Here is a 15,823-nt window from a genome sequence, read left to right as displayed (position 1 = left end):
TAGTGAGAATAGATATAATGTTACAAAGAAAGTTATTTTCAACAGAAATCCAGAAAGAGTTTATTCACCTTGTGTTTCACAGGAATAACCAGAGAGTAATACCTGTTTGGTCAAGTCAGTCAAACTCACTCCATGAGTATATCTTAAAAGTATAACCAATTTAAGAGGTCAAATACATATTTTGTACTGACAGTCATCTTACAGCAATAACTTACTACCTAATTATATCTGTATCTTCTTACCTAACATATAATAAGAGCTGAAAGTGGTCTCTTTTATCTAACTTAATGTTGTATATGCTTTGATTATGATGATGATATTATTTGAAAAATAAAATGCACAGAAGGGTGGCTCCACAGAAATGACATGACAGAACACTGATAAATAAAAACATTGCAACACAGTTAGCTCTTTTGAGCCTCACCTTGTCCACATTGGCAAGCAACATTGCAACAACACAAGCACACATATACACATACACACATGTGTGCACATGTACACACATATACTTGCATGCTAAATTCAGGGTTTAGTACAAAAAAGTACAAATAAAATTTTAGTGATTAGGACAAATGTTAATTTGCCTTATTACAAAATAATACACAATCCAGTCACCATGGGTGTCACATTTTACTTGCCTCGCCACATGTGACCACTTAATTTATTTTAATTAATTAATTAATTCATTTGTTTGATGCTAATACTAGGCTTGAACTCATGGCCTGGCTCTGTCCCAGAATTTGTTGTTTTTTTGTTGTAGTTTTCTCAAGCCTAGAATTTTACTGCTTGTCCCACAGCTCCATTTCTAGCTTTTGCTGGTTACTTTCAAATCAGAATTTAATGGACTTTTTTTTGCTTGGTTTGGTTTCAAACCACAATCCTCAGATATCTTTCTGATTAGCTAGGATAAACACATGAGCCACAAGTGTGGCTTCTAGTTTTTCCTCTATAGCTATCTAATACACATATTAGATAGTAATTTAAAACTTAGAGTATAGAAGCAAGTTGTACAGTGATGATATTGTCTTGTCAGAAATTTAAGCTAGTAAATTTCTTCTTAAAACCATAAACAAAAATACCATGGTATAATATAAGAGAACTCACTATTGAACATATGAGCTTTAAGAGCTTTCTAATAGATCCATTATTTGTTACCCAACATTAGAAAAAACTATATAATGCAGTAGTAAAATAGAAGTCCTTTGTAGGAATACTTAATTACCTTATTTTAAAGATACTTGTTTTCATCCAAAAAAGTAGGCCTGTCTATTGTCTTCATGTGATTTTGATGATTGAAGGTGCTTAATGAGAAGTCAAAGTGTATTACTAATCCTTTGCTATCAATTAAATCTCACCTTTTCTTCTTGGAACTTATAATTATTAAAGAAATAGTTCAGAATCAGCAAGCAATAGTTCAGATTCACACTTCCAGTGCAAGTGGATCACCAGTACTTAATCCTTGATACCATTTTCCACAAAGTTTTGTCACAGATACAATCGGTCTGCCTTCTCTAGCTGCTTTCCTAGCCTGGACCTATTCCTTCACTCTACAGGAAAAGTGTGATTCAACTGATTTCAGTCAGATCTGTTACTAGAATTATCAAGGATTTAGATTTTTGTCTGTAATTTGGTCAAAGCTATGTCTCTTTATGTAGGCTAATAAAAATGTATTTACTAATTTCAAGTAAATTCATAAATTCCATTTCCACCTCTTTTAAAAAATAAAATTGTTTGCTCTATAAATTGATCAGAGGCATGGATTTTGTGGCTAGCTAGGTCATTGTACATCTGTCTCTCTCTTCCTCTCTCCCTTTCATGGTTCTCATAGATAATGTGACTGCTCCATAATTATCCTAATTTATTTTGCTTTTATATTTTTGGTTGCATCATTTCACTTTCTGCTCTGCCATTTCCCAAATCATTTACATAGAAGGCATTATTTCATATTTTCTCATTCCTATAATAAGCTGCACATGAAGACACCACTGGTCCCATTTTCAGTCTGTACCTTTGAATATGGAGGAAACCTTTCCTTTGCTCTCTATGAATTCCCTACTCTCCAGTTAGAATAATTTCCAATAGTAAAATTGGAAAAAGAGAAAGAAAATCATGGTGAAATAACAGATGTAGAAAATTCACTGTATTTTTCTGACCAGTTCAACCAACGTGAACTATTCTGGAATACATGTGCACCCCATTCCCACTGGTACTCACTGTCTCTGGTTAGGCAATTCTGATGAAGACAAGGAACAAGATGAAAAAGTGAGGAATGATATCATTTGCAAAAAAATGGAGAAGTATTAAAACAAATTTTTGTTTGGGCTGCTGAAAATAATTGGCTTACTACAGTGCAGACACTGCTTTCCTAAAAGGCCACTCATGTGAATACTAGGGATGATGATGAGTATACCTCTCTTCATCGGGAAGCCTCCAGTGGGCACTTAGACATGGTCCATGAGTTGGTGGCTCAAGGCAGATATTCATGCAATTACTGTGAATGGCTAGACACCCCTGCACAGTGCTTATATGTTGAATAATACCAGAGTGGCTGCTTCCTTAGTTCACATTGAGGCAGATACCAATGCCCAAAGTAAAGTCCTCTTGACTCCCTTTCATCTTGCTGCTTGGAATAGAAATATCAAAGATATGCTGGATTGCCTTCTATTGAAGCATTATATCAAACCAGGTCTGAAGAACGACTTGGAAGAAACTGCATTTAATATTGCCAAAAGGATAAATATGTATCACTACCTCTTTTAAATTGTGGAAGGCTGTAAAAATTGTTCTCCTAACTCATAATGGTTTGGTTAAGATTCTTAAATTTCAAAAATGCCAATCCATCTTTGTGTCTGTACAAAATATTTTCACAATACAAAGCAACAGCAATATCTTACTTTAAAAATTCATGGATTCCATAGTATTCTTCAAGTGAATTGCCTGACTTTGATGTCAAAATGTATTCAAGAGTTGTTTGTATACATCTATAATGATTTCTGCAGGGTTTGTGATTTTTAAATCAGAAATCACTTTAACTTATCTGTTGAAATGAGTAGTACAGAAACTAAAAATATTTCTGGTGCTTGTATGAAAAAAGTATATTTTAAAATACTCTGTATTTTGTTTGTATAATGTCCATAATCTATTTAATTCTCTCCTAGATATAATACTTTGAATTATACATTGTTTTATAATATATAGGTTCGTTAATAAATGTGTTATTTCAGATAGCATTCCATATAGAAAAAGTTTAAGATTCCTTTTTTTTCCTAGGTCCTTATAGTATTTTATTTCTTTGGGATAAAATGACAATGTTATCCAATTTCAAATGTTTTGTAAAGATTATGCTATGTAAAGGCCATTCTAAGGTGAGGATTTAACACACTGATGTCAAACTAACTTTCAGTTCAATGAATTACATATATTGTTACATTTGCCTTTTTAAATTTTTTATTGTGAAAATACTGTACAGAGGGGTTACAATTACATGGGCAAGATAATGAGTACATTTTTTATCAAGCATTGTAGCCTCCTCCTGTATTTACCCTTCCCATCCATTCCCATCCTTCCCCTGCTTCCCCACTCAATCCTCCCTGCTACCCCTCCACCAGCACAAAGTTGTAAAGTTCATTTTTCGACATAACGACTTGTATTTTTGTAATAAATTTTTTAATGACTGTTTTTCATTTCTTGCATCTCAAGAATGAAAAATATGGAATATTTCACAAATTTTCATATCATCCTTGTGCAAGTGCCATGATAATCTCTATATTGTAGTAATTTGGGTAAACGTCCTGCTGAAGCATGTAGTATCCTGTAAATTTAAGTAGTTATTGATGCAATCTTTATACAGGCATATATCCTTGGTTGACTGTTTGTAACTAGGAAACCTTATTGTTCCTAAAAATGTTATTGATCTTACTTCTCTAAAATTCTGTGTATATTGGGAAAAGCTAATATTGTTTGGTCGATTGCTCACATTTGCAATTTTTTTTAAATTGTATTTTATTTTATTTGAGAAAATACTGTACAGAGGGGCTACAATTACATGGGCAGGATAATGCATACATTTCTTACCAAGCATTGCAGCCTCCTCCTTTGTTTACCCTTCACTTCCCTTCCCTGCCTCCCCCCTCCCCCCACCCAATTTTACCCCCCTCCCCCCAACCAATTATACCCCCCTCCCCCCCCACACCGACATTGTAAAGCTGGTTTTGACATGACATTTTGTACTTCTCATTGTTGCAACAGGTCCACCTGAATCCTTAAACGACTTGTTTGTCCCCATCTCCTCCACATGTTATACTGACATCAAATATAGTGAAAGCGGGGGTTACACTGTGGGGGAGGGACATACAAAGCAACAAAGAAATAATCTTATAAATGCGTTAGAAACACATGCATGAAAGAAATGAAAACATTAAAATACATATTTAAGGGTTCATTTTCCTAACATCACATTATCTGACCTTTTCTGCTTGACTCATACCTATACTAGATATTGCAAATAAGGGAAACCATGGGACCGATGCTTCCTTGGGCCTGGCTTACTTCACTTAATATAATTTTTTCCAAGTTTTTCCATTTCCTAACAAATGGGGAAATGTCATTCTTTCTGATGGAGGCATAGAATTCCATTGTGTATATATACCACATTTTCTTGATCCATTCATCTACTGAGGGGCATCTGGGTTGGTTCCATATCTTAGCTATGGTAAATAATGCTGCAATAAACATAGTTGTGCTGGTAGCTTTAGTGTGGTCTTGTTTGTAAACATTTGGGTAAATGCCCAAAAGTGGGATTGCTGGATCATAGGGGAGATCTATGTGAAGTCTTTTGAGGAACCTCCATACTGCTTTCCAAAGTGGTTGAACAAGTTTACATTCCCACCAACAATGAAGTAAGGTTCCTTTCTGTCCACATCCCCTCCAGCATCTGTTGTTGTTAGAGTTCTTGATTTTTAAATTTGATCATACTTTGAAGCCTTTATAGCTAGGTCAAAGGTGATTGTTTTTCAAGTACTTATTTATAAACTGAGTTAGCTTTGTGGAGCTAATGGATTCAAAGTAAGCCTTGCTTAAGAGCTACTTCTAAACTTCTGCAGCTTAAAAATTCCTAAATGATGTCTTACTGGTATAAATGTCTACCTGACCCTTTACTCTTCTTCCCTGTAGCAACAGACCAACCAGAATATCTTACCCTGACAGCATAGATTTTCTTATTGGAACAAAACTAATATTAGTTAAAAGGGATCATAGAGAGATAAACAGTTAAGACAGAATCATTTAGACTAGAAGGTATTTTATCAAAATATAATTGTTTTTTATACCTAACATTTCAATAGTAGCTAAAGCCAAGAAGGTGAAAAAAAAATTCACATGCATGATTACCAAATGTCCTGGCCAATCTACCATCCATCCAGGCAGGAATTTACACTACTGCCTTTCTTTCATCAAATATTTTCATAGTTACAAGAGAAGTCTATATGTTTCTCCTCGATATTAGGCCTTAAATTGGTAATGTTTTAATCACAGTGTTTCCTCTTGTCTCTAGGCTGTAAATCTCCAAATGGTAAAGTTTTAGGTCCAACTCTACCAAACACTGAGGTAGAAATAATGGAATAATATTTTAAAACACAGTTGCCTTTGATACCCTAACCACAACAGAACATTGCAAAACATGTGCCTTTTTTCTTATATTTTATAGTTATATATTTTATATTTATACGTGCTGATATTTTTTCACACAGTGAAACTTACTAGAATTAATTGATAATTTGACAAATAAATAGATATTTATTATAATAAATAGATTTGAATATAAATAATAAGGTTTAGAATGTACATTAGAATATAAAAAGTATCAATGCAATGTCTTTGGTATAAAGTTATGATATGTTCTAAGTATTCTTGGTCTTTTGAATTCACATTGTAAAAAAAAAACAATTGTTTTCCTCTAATCTATAAGGGATTTTGCTCTGCTGCTCTGTTTATTGTTTTAACTCACTGGTTGCAAAATGTTTTTCTCTATATTTCTGAAGCATTTCTACTTATTGTACCCAAATTTTGCTGATATGATATCTAAAAGGTATTATTCTTCTGCAGGACCAATGGGTCCTAGGATCCCAGGTCTTAGTTATCCTCTTCATCTGATAACAAGGGGAAGATTTCTCACCGAGGCTCATGAAACATGCCAACAGAAATTAATTGAAAATCCATCTCAATTCCTTATGACACCGGAATTAGTGGTAAGCAATTGTGTAATGCAATGCAACTTAAAATGAAAGATGAGATCACAAAATCTGAGAGAAAGTACAGTAATTCAAACTTTCAATTAACAAATGACCAGCCCATATGAGTGACCAAGATCACAAATGTCACAAAATTATTTTTAATACCCCTCTTCTAATGATTACTCCAAGATTTCAGTCCAGCATAAGTAGGCAAAAAAAATAGTTCCTAGAACGATAGATCCATAATTGGTCTACCAAGGCTAGGAAAACTTGACTTACAGGTCAAATATAATTCACAAAACCATTAATTGAGAAGATCGTTAATGCTTCAAAATACTGGTACTTCAGTAAAACTTGTTTCTGTAGAATAAAAATGTTATCAGTCTCAAACCAATGATAACCTACACTTAATCTCCTGAAAACATATTCCTTTTCAAATAATCTCTTAAAAATCACATTCACCAAAATAACATTTGACAAGTAGACAATATTGACATTACAAAATTTTTCAAGTTTAGGGTGCAAGTTACAATAGAGTTGTTTTATTTACCCAGCACTAACGCCAAACAGGTTCAACCATTCATTAAAGTGTAGAAATAGTACCACCCACCATTTGTGTTGTTCAGTAGGTGCCTTACAGAAATGTGTCAAATAGAAAAACCTCCCATAATTCAAACCCAAACACTAGCTAATAAAGTAAGTTTAATCACTTACTAAGGTACATTTTAAAAAGTCACAAATAGTTGCTTTATCATATGTTGTTTTATATTTTACCTATCAGTTTAACATAGTAAGAAATATGACTTAAAGTCATGAATATGGGTACTCATCAGAGATGTGACAAACATAAAATCTGTCTTCTATTTCTACCATATTCCTGTATAGTAGTAAATCGTAGTCTTCTTCTTTTTCCAAAACTTATAGGTAGTAGAAAATATTATCCCATGTAAAATAAAATAATCACAAACCTTTTTCAAAGCCATTTATAAAATTTGGTAGTTAGGAATATATTCTAAGCCATTTTTAAACTTTCTTGTTGACTAAAGATTAATCTTACAAATGGATGAGAATAAAATCATGTCTAGGTGCTTCACGTCTCCAGTCTTGCAAATTGTTATTGCAGATTAATGAATTATGGAAATATAAGCTGACATCAGTTCAAGTGTACGAAGGATTGAAACTCCATGGATAGTATATAAACCTTTCAAAATATTAACAGTTTAACAGAATGACTATCAGGAAGTTGAAACCAGAGAGGAATAATAGTAAAGACAGAATGAATGAAAAATGGAACAAGGGGCAAGTACAGCTAGAATACTCAATGTACACATGTGATAAAGGAAGTGATAAATCTGAAATACATCTTGGAGAAGGGGTTGGTTGAGAATGATAGAAGGAGTCACTCTGATCCAGGAGCATTGGACAATTAGATGGACATATTTATTGTAATACACTTGCACAACCTTTTGAAATTTAATTAAAAAACGCAACAAAAAACAAAAACACACAAAATCATAACCAAACAGCAATCTCTAGAGAGGATGTATATGACCTCTCAAAATTTTAAATAGTTCATGAAGGGTAATCTTGGGAATAGCAAACAAAGCTGTTCAAAGAGGGCAGTTTGGGGTAGCAGAGAATTTTGAACAGATTTAAGTAGATTATCTAAGGTTGTGAATCACCTACATCTGCTGCAAATATTTTCTTCTGTGAGTTCTCTTTGTCTGCAATGGATACTCCAGTCCTCAGCCACACTTGATAGCTTGTGAAGATAGAATGGAAGAAACAAGATCAAGAATCCATTACTCCACTGTAGACAGAAGAGTCCTCTATGTTTTCTCTCATCTCTCTTCACTACTCTTTCTTCATACTTTTAAGTCAAGTGATTTTGAATTATATCTTTCATTCTTTGCTCTGGCAAAGTAATTAGCCAAACTAATTTCCTAAATATTATTTGCCATTTTTTTCTACCATGCTGTTTACTTGTCCAAGGGAGTCCATTAAGCTTCACCCTTGCATTTGGTTGCCACGAAAATCCAACATCTATGTTAATGAGGACAAACTCTAATGTAAAACTTTGTCTCCAAAAAACCGATCCAAGAAGCTGTGATCACAAATATTTAGCTATACTTTTTCTTTTACCTTGAAAGTCTTCTTGTGTCTAAAGTTCCACAAAAATAAGTACTCCACTACTTTTTGGTTCAATCATTTCTAACCTCAAAGATATATTTTGCTAACAAGATGCTTAGAGGAAACTGAAGTATACTCCACTTTTATGTTCTCTCTTAGGACTCTCCTTAGATACCATATCAGGATCAGTGAAGTTATTCTTTGCAAAATTATTTCAATAGATTATTTTTTCTTAGTCTTGCATTTGCTCAGCAAGATGTATGGAATAGAATAGAGTTAAATCATCCATACCTTGGGTAACAGTGTCTATTACAAAGGACAATGCTTCTATGTCCTAATTCTATGTCCTCCTCTTAGCTCTTCCCTGATTTCCAATTAAGCACAGCTTCTTGACTTCAAGTCCAGTGAAGCTGAAAGACTATAAGATCTCCTCCCCACCCCACCCCGCTACATCTTCATGGTTTCTCTTTTAAAACTCTTTTAAGTTGCCTCATTTGGACGTAGAATTTATTTTCCTGTCCTCATTCAAACTGTTCTACATTGTAGTGAGCCAAATAGGCTCTGTAAAATCACTTTAGGTAGCAAAAATATTAAGACAATCTATATCAAAATTTTTGGCCTCCCTCCACTGCTGAAGTCAGTATGCTTAGATAGGGCTTCTAAGAACATTGTTTTCTTACCCTTTCAATTTTCTCAATTCTTTTCTGATCCCAAACTTTTTGGCTTATGTAATAAGAGAAGTCTTCACTACCTCATGTTAATAAGGATATTATTTTTTGTGAGCTACTTAGAAATGTGTAATCATTGGCGTAACCAATCAGATTTTTTTCTGTGTTTCAGTGCTTCACATGCAAAGACATTGTGGAAAGTGTTACAAACAGAAAAGTGTGAACCCAATACCTTCTTTCATTTTGAAGGGCCCTTTCTCCCTAAATATTTTGACCCAAATTATCTTTTTCAAAGAATAATTTGGGTAATTAAAGGTCAATTCACAAAATTTGATGTCTTAGTTTTCTTAAGAACTTTGAATTTCACACAGTGAGAGTATATTTCCTGGGTAAGGACAATTCTCAAGGGAACCTACAGGATTTACAGTAAGGTTTCTGAAGTTTGTTTAGTGTGAAAATGAGCTATCTTTACCCACATTGCTCCCTCTCAACTAGGTCTCCATAGCTGTCTTTGCATGAAAGCCTATTTTCCCAGGCAATTTTCTTAATAGGCTAATTTGTTAAAAATTTGAACAATTAAAATATACCTGTCATAATTTTTAAACTCTTTTGAAATTCCTTTATCAGAATCACGTTTTCCCCAATCCTAATTCAACCTTTTCCATCAAAAACAGTAACATGTTGTTGATATGATATAGTGTCCATGCAACTATTATTTTCCAGTGGCTTTATGTGTATATATGAACATATAAGCTGATGCTGAGCAAAATGAACTCCAAGGTATGGAAACAGAGATTTTTTTGCAGTTGTTTTTAATGTACTATGTGATTTCTATTTTCTTTGGGTTTTCCACCTATAGTTTGGCATCAGCTGTATTTGATTTTGTGCCCTGTGTATTGTGTATACATTTACCTTAATTAGGGAAGGGAAGAGGAACAACAAAATTGCAAGACAAAGGACAAAGGGCTAGCCAATGCAATAACAATACTCAAAAGACAATATGTTGGAAATGTATATTAAAACTTGTGAGGAGTATTGAGGTGAAAGAAAACTGTAAGAAAAATGAAAGAGGGGGTAAAAAGTTTGAAAAGTTATGTTTTCACTACCTTACAATTACTGTAACCCATTGTTCACCAATTTGACAATAAAATTAAATTAAAAAATAAGCTACATAAAAAATAATTTCACTGTATTGTTATAGTAAATATTATTTTATGTAGTAACTTTTTAAAAATCAATATTATTTGGCATCTAATTTGAATTGATTACTCCTTTTTTTATCAGAGAGTCATCAACTTGAATGTTATACAACTAGACAATATTTTCACAATAAACTTGACAATATTTTGAAAAAAGGGAAAATTTAGTACTTTCTCATACTAAAACTGAATGTAGTTTAATTCTATGGAAACCCATAACTTTTAAAAGTAAATGAGTTGTTAAGAGGACAGAATATATGTGTTCCTCAAAATACCTATGACTAATAACTACTCATTTTCAAATTCTGAACATTTCATACCTAAGCGATTCAAAACAGTACCTGTTTGCATGTTATGTAATTTTGCAATAGATGCAGTTTCCAATGGAGTGTTACAGATTGAGAAGTCAACAGAAAAATAGCCACATTCTGGTAGAGGATAAAATTATGAAGCATCTGTAATTAATTGTTCAAGAGTAAGCAAATTTTATCAGAGAAAGCTATAATTTCTATGAACCATCAATCCAAAGATTTATGCCATAAAGTCATCCTAGTCCAATAATTTCCAACTTGTAAAGTGCACCTTAATATTCCCTTAATTCACATCATGAATAGCTTATCTCTATTGTGAAAAAAATACTACACCTCTGATAATGTGATTCTCTCCTTCTTCTGGAAAGAATACTACAATTAACTGGGTTGCATCACTTTTCCCCCAGTAAGATTCTTGAGATCAGAACACTTGCAAATGTTATTTATATTTATACTTTTTTAAACTATCACAGATATTTAGGATGCTAAGGTCAGAAGATTATGGTTCAAATATCCAATAAACTCAGAAAAAGTCAGACACAAGTGGCACTGAGATTGAAGTGGTAGCACACGAGCCTTGAGCATAAACAGGCTCAGAGACAGTTCCCAGGCCCAGATTTCAAGCCCTAGGACAAACCAATAAAACAAAAACAAACCCCAAATGTAGCATTTTTCTCATTGTATACAGAGGCACGTAATTAAGGAAATTGTTTCCTGTGTTACATATAGGTAGAAGAAAGAAGATGTCACACAATTATTCTCTTCATACAATGTTATACAAAACCCTCAAAAATTGCAATTTTTCTATATTTATAAATTAATATCAATTTGTTGGCAACTCTGTCTAGATTATTTACATTATCATTTTATACATGAATTGTTGGAATTTTCTATTAACTAAGATCTAATTATAACTCTCTTGAAAGCATATTCTAGGCAAATAGAATGCCAGAATCATTTGTGAATTTGTTAATTAAACCCTCTACTCAAAAAGAATTTTGTAGTATCCTATAAAATATGAAATTAGAAGCAAAACTAAAATATTTATGTTAACTCTAAATTCTAATTTAGCATGATCTACAAAGTCCTGCTTTAGATGAACTTTGAAATTTCTCTAGGCTTAAGATTTTGTAATCCTTCCTCATTTCTTTGGAATCCAACAGAATGATGCTTACTTACTTTTTCAAATTTTGGGTGGGAATCATGAGCCATTTTGAATCTAGGAATGTTCTGGAATGAAGAGAGCATTTAAAACAAAACTGAAGATTATATACGAGTTGCATTTCAATAGGAAACTTGACTTCTCAAAATATAATAACAAAATTAGCCCAAACTTCCAACTGTGTATTCCTTTCTTGTTGTTTGGTTTGTTTTATTAGACAAAATTATACTACCTGGTCCAGGAAATGTATCACTATTTAATTCCACTCTCTAATCTCCTGCCTTAGTCTGAGTGCTAGAATTCCAGGTTTGTATCACATTGCCCTGCCATGTTTGTTGGTTTATTTAATCTAGACATAGACTAGCAATTCTGAACTTCTCCAATGATATTATCCACTAGACAGACTGCTCAGAGTGTTTATGTACTATTTTAGAAGATCTTCTAACATTTGACACAGGATATGATCATTTTCAGATGCACCTGCTGGGATCTCTGATTCATTCGATCCCTTTAATAGTAATTACTTGACTCTCTTACTATCTCTCGTCCCTACCTATGTAATAGTCTCAAACTTTTTTGAAGAAAGTTCATGAGGACTTTCTAATATTAAAATTCATCTCTTAATTCTTACTCAGGACATATTTTCTATTGCTATTTTTAAACTTTTCTACATATTCTAAGAGTTGTTTCATTTGTGTATTCGTGTGTACACATATAAGTGCCTCTGTGTGTATGTGTATGTTTGTATGTATGTATGCAAAAGCCTCAAGCTCTTATTCATCAATCTTGCTCATGCCTGGTATTCCATCACCTGAGACATTCTTCCGATTCAGGTTTTGGCTGGTAGTGTGGCAAAGACTGTTCTGCCCAGGCTGCATGCAAACTGAAATTCCCAGACTGCTTTACATTCTTAGGTTTTATATCTCCAGAAGTATCAACTTTTAAACTACGAACATTTTTGTGAGTGAAAAGTCTAAGCTGTAGCCCACATTTTTAACTCAAAAATTCATATAAAGATAGATGAACATACACATTGCATATGCTGAGTGTACACTGTTAGAAATGTGATCTTAAGCTGCGTGGTGGAGAGATCTGGGGATTGGGGTTCAAAGCCAGCCCAGCTAGGAAAGTCCCAGAGACTTTTTTCTCCAATTAACTACAAGAAAACTGGAAGTGGCACTGTGGCTCAAGTGGTAGAGCAGTAGCCTTGAGCTGAATAGCAGAGGGACAGTGCCCAGGCCCAAAGATCAAGTGCCAAGACCAACAACAACAACAAAATGCAAGTAAAGGAAAGAAAAAGAAATGTGATCTTAGCCACTAGTTCATTGCCAGTATAATCCCTGCTCTCTCGAGATGGACTTGTTTTTCCAGTTAAGTCCATGCCCTTATATCTGACTTTCATTGGAACCAGAATTATTCTTCCATTCTATTTTTAAAAATTTGTGCGATTAGCAAACGTGATTGAGAAAGGGAAAGGCCTCATACTTCATATTTCACTTAGGAACACTCCCATAAATCTACATATTGGACTTGGCTTTATTGTTTCGATGTTGTCTTATTTGTAGTCTTCTATATTGTATTGAACCCTTATACTTAAACACAGAACTTCTCTTTCTCCTATTGTTGCAAATGTTTCTCTTACTGTTAATTCATGTGCACTAGGGAAATAACACACAGCAAATACACTCACAAAAAGAATGATCTGAGGACCTTCTTCCCATTTAAAATTTGGCTTAATTTGCAGAGCAATTATGAAGTTTGAACTAAATGTACTCATGGATAACATATTTATAAGCAATATAAATTTTATATTTTCTCTTTTACTAAGTTTTCTCTGAAACACCTATTACCTCATGTCCAAAAGTGTCCTTGTGTTATTTCAATGAAGACAGAAAACATTCATTAGACCTCAAGAAGCACCAATGATTGTTACTGGACTTTGTGGAAACTGATCCCAGGAGAGGAATTGAACACAGAGAAATGATAAAGTTCAAATTAACTTGTGCTTTCCTTTTTACTGTACAAGAAAAGAATCCCAAGGATTGAAGGAAACTCTGTCCCTTACTTTTTCCAGTGTGTTTTTTATTCATATAAACTTGTCTGTAACTTCTAGTTGAGAGTATTACAAAAGATAATAATGTGCCATGTGAAGGCCAGCATAGAATAAAAGGAATTAACATTGTTGTTTTTTTAGTTAGTTTTTATTTGTTTTTGCCAATTGTGGGGCCTAAAGTCTGGGCCTGGGCGCTCTCCCTCAGATCTTCATCTCAAGGATAGTGCTCTACCACTTGAACCACAGCACCATTTCTGACTTTTTCTGTTTATGTGGTACTGAGAAATCAGGGCCTCATGCATACAAGGCAAGCACTGTACCACTGAACCACATTCCCAGCCCCTAATAACATTGTTTTAAAGTTGTTCTACTGCAAAGAAACAAAGACATGGAGGTTTAAAAGTGTCTTATGTATGGATATTTCATCCCTGAGAAGATTCTCTTTTGGCAGGAGTCAGTTATCAATTCCTTTAGTCTGGTCCTGAGTTCTCCATAGCAATAAGGATTCCAAAAAAGCAGGATCTTGTGAATATGTTCAGCACAAGCAGCCTCTTCTCAGAGCAGTACTCCTTTAAGGACAGTCCCAAAGAAATATCTGGGGGTTGTTTTTGTTTGCTTGTTTGTTTAGTTTGTCCTGGTTCTGGGACATGAACCCAGGGGCTGGACCCTGTCCCTGAACAGTTGTCTTTCTTGCCCACCTATCCTCAAAGCTAGTACTCTACTGCTTGAGCCAAAACTCCACTTCCGGCTTTTTTTAGTGTTTATTTAGAGATAATAGTTTGACAGACTTTCCTGCCTGGATTAGCTTTGAAATAGGATAGTAAGAAAGCAAAGTGATATCGACAGTATGGACTTTTGAAAAAAAAATATTAGATGAAGTTTATTATAAAGCTAATATTTGACAATTTTTAAAAGAAGAGAATATGCCCAGCAAAGAAGCCATAACTTAAATAACTCAGTGAAAGTAGGTGCACTGAATCATTTTGTAATTATTTTTTATGCTTGGAAAGATTACTATTGACCTTGTCATTCCTTTTGGGGAAACTGAAAGTCATATTTGCACTTTTTTGTGGGCGCTGTCCCTCACCTCTTCATCTCAAGTTGAGCACTCTACCACTTTAGCTACAGCACCAATTCCAGGTTTCCTGTGATTAATTGAAGATAAGTGTCTCATGGACTTTCCTGACAAGGCTTGCTTTGAACCACAATCCTCTGGTCTCATCCTTCTGAGTAGCTAGGATTACAGGCTTGAGCTACCAGCACCTGGCTCATATTTGCATTTATGCGTACTTAATGACACTATGTAGACAAAGAATGGAAATTTGAACCAAATGATGACATTGCAGCTTTTCAGAAAAATTGGGGTAGGAATAAATATGTCCTCATTTTTCCATGTTGTTATATTAATGACTCATGAGCTATGGGACTTTTACATTAGCATCCTCTGCCATCTGTGTAGGTGTTATTTAGGACTAGGCAATATTCATAGAGTAATATAGAAAGACAGGTTTTTAGAAAGCAAAGGAGATCAGGTATGAAAGAACAGCATAGAAGGAGATACATTTATCACACAGAGATTAAAAACTAGCCTAAGAGATTTACAATGTTAAAGGCAATGAGGTATAAACCTAGTTGATAACTAGTTCTTCAATAACCAAAAATATTTCCCTAGAACAGTTTCTGGTATATGTTAGTTACTATCATTTATTCCTTCCATCTGGAGTTATTCCTTCTCTTCTATCACAACTGTTAATTAGTCTCTGCCTTTTTAGTGCCATGACTGACCAAAAAGATTTCCAAATCTCACTTAGACTAGCCTTCTCTGTGATTACCAGTGACCACTCAAAAGCCTGGAATCTTTTAATTTCCAGAATTCATCTTCCCTTGACATCTAAGTACATTCCTGGCATTAACTGCAGTGATCTAATGAACAAAACATTTTTTTTTCAACACAGTATCCTAATATAGGCAAAATGCATGAATTAGGGACTATTGTCAGGTATCAGTATGGAAGGAGCAATTATATATTCCAAGTATGTGTTCTTTATTTTGCATTTACTAACTGTTTTC

General features: G+C 34.0%; 1 pseudogene; it reads right to left on the bottom strand.

Moving 5' to 3' along the window:
- Positions 1-3,703: 3,703 nt before the first annotated feature.
- Positions 3,704-3,803, bottom strand: LOC138803213 (U6 spliceosomal RNA; annotated as a pseudogene).
- Between the last annotated feature and the right edge of the window lie 12,020 nt (positions 3,804-15,823).

This window comes from Dipodomys merriami, unplaced genomic scaffold (assembly GCF_024711535.1).
Source record: "Dipodomys merriami isolate MVZ:Mamm:240054 unplaced genomic scaffold, mDipMer1.0.p SCAF_338, whole genome shotgun sequence".
Taxonomy (NCBI): domain Eukaryota; kingdom Metazoa; phylum Chordata; class Mammalia; order Rodentia; family Heteromyidae; genus Dipodomys; species Dipodomys merriami.
Note: the sequence above shows the minus strand (reverse complement) of the source record. Positions and strands in the feature narration are given on the sequence as shown.